The sequence below is a fragment of the Galeopterus variegatus genome, unplaced genomic scaffold (assembly GCF_000696425.1).
Source record: "Galeopterus variegatus unplaced genomic scaffold, G_variegatus-3.0.2 Scaffold2277, whole genome shotgun sequence".
NCBI lineage: Eukaryota > Metazoa > Chordata > Mammalia > Dermoptera > Cynocephalidae > Galeopterus > Galeopterus variegatus.
In genome coordinates this window covers 305,477-307,280 of record NW_007728388.1, presented here as the reverse complement: position 1 = coordinate 307,280, position 1,804 = coordinate 305,477, and positions in this window count along the sequence as shown.

Sequence of the window (1,804 nt, the reverse complement as noted above, 5' to 3'; positions counted from 1 at the left end):
GACCTGATAAGGCCTTGTAGGCAACAACACGATTCAAAATTTAATAGAGAACGATCATGTTTTTGTGGAGAAATGTGGTGGAATAGCAAATGAATAAACTCTCTCCCACCCTACATATGATAATTTTCTGTTAATTCTCAGTGTGCCAAATACTTATTCCAAAAATATTAAATTGGATATAGAATTTAAAAAAAGAGTTTTAGGGATTTCTGTTCCAAAGAAAGGTTTTCATCCAATTGCTATTAAAATAATACTTACTCTCAGTTTAGAAGCATCCTGTTTGAAGGAGATGATCTGGACACATTTTAACTGGAGGACCCAAGTCTATCAGCAACTTTTCTCAGCAATGGTCACTGAGAAGCATTTCTTCCACACTCTATGTCAAAGAGCTTTTAAAAAAACTGTTCCAAGTGAGAACATTTAGAAATGCACATGCTCTGTCGTAGAAAAGCCATCAACACTCTAGCAGAGCCATATGCCTGCCCTCGAGGGACACGAAACTATTCCATTATACCAGAAAGTCTGTGGAATGTAAATCCAGGGCCCTGAAATGCTGTATATTTTTCAAGAAGTACAAAGTGGAAGCCATTGACTCCATGGATTCACCAAATGAATGGATTGTTTCATCTGCAGAAATGAACTGTCAGAAACAATAGCCACGTAGCACTTTTGCACCCATTCCCCAAAGAGGAAAAACCCCTATCCCAAATAAAACTACACCTTTTTATAAAACTTAAGTAAAGAAGCATGGGAAAAAGAAAGTTTGATTTATGCTCTGAAACCTGGAAGCCTGAATTTACAGCATGGGCTAGAAATATGCAGCTCAATCCTCTCTAAATACACAGAAAGATGTCAGCTGTCTGCCTTCAGAATGCAAATAGGCTAGCATTCAACAGACCGAGATGACTCCGTTCTCCACTTTCACTGCACCCTCCCCTTGTTTTTGGATATGGTCTTTTATCAGGAAGTATTCAAAATATTCATAAGGTTATAATAAATAACCTTAGAAACATCATTTTACCTTTTCTCACCAGCATTATCAAAACTTAGCATTTCTCTGAATTACTTCAAATCTCTTTTAAGCAGGAAATAATTCTAAAGTTGAAGCTCTTTATGCATCAGTCTCCAAAAATATTACTCTGCTCCCTGAAGTCACTACTGTTCAAAACTTGGCATTAATTGCTATTTTTCTTCCTACATAGACATTTTTTGCATAATATTTTTAATATATATTTCATATAGTATCTTCAAATGGTATGATACAGTACATGTTCTCAGGCACTTGTTTCATTACTTGCTTGTTTATGCACAGAATTCTTTTGAGGGTCATCTATAGGTTCCACGTAGCCCTATGTTAGTCATGATAACAACTGTATAGTACTCCATTGTATGAATATATGAATTTGTTTAATTCCTTTCTGCTAAGTGTTTGCCTTTCTTTTCCATTATTTTTTCCCTTCCTTTAATCTATGATAATTTAGGATTTATTGTAATGCTTTGTCTTAGGCAGCGACAAAAGATCATCTGCCCCTGTCTGCTTTAGCTAAGACCATCTGCACCTGTCTGTCTTCACGATTTTGTTTTCTTGTGGTTAATTTGCATCCTGTGTTACGCACGATTATTCTTCTGTTATCTGCTTCATTGCATGTTTAGGCTTAGAGCTTGAGGCCTAGAAGGAATCTCAGCAGTCATACAGTCCAGCCTTCATTTTATAAACGATGACACTGAAATCAAGAGGAGGTGAACGACTTGCCACAGGTGTACAACTGCTTCATGAAGAAAAGAGTTGAGGATCTGGGTCTCC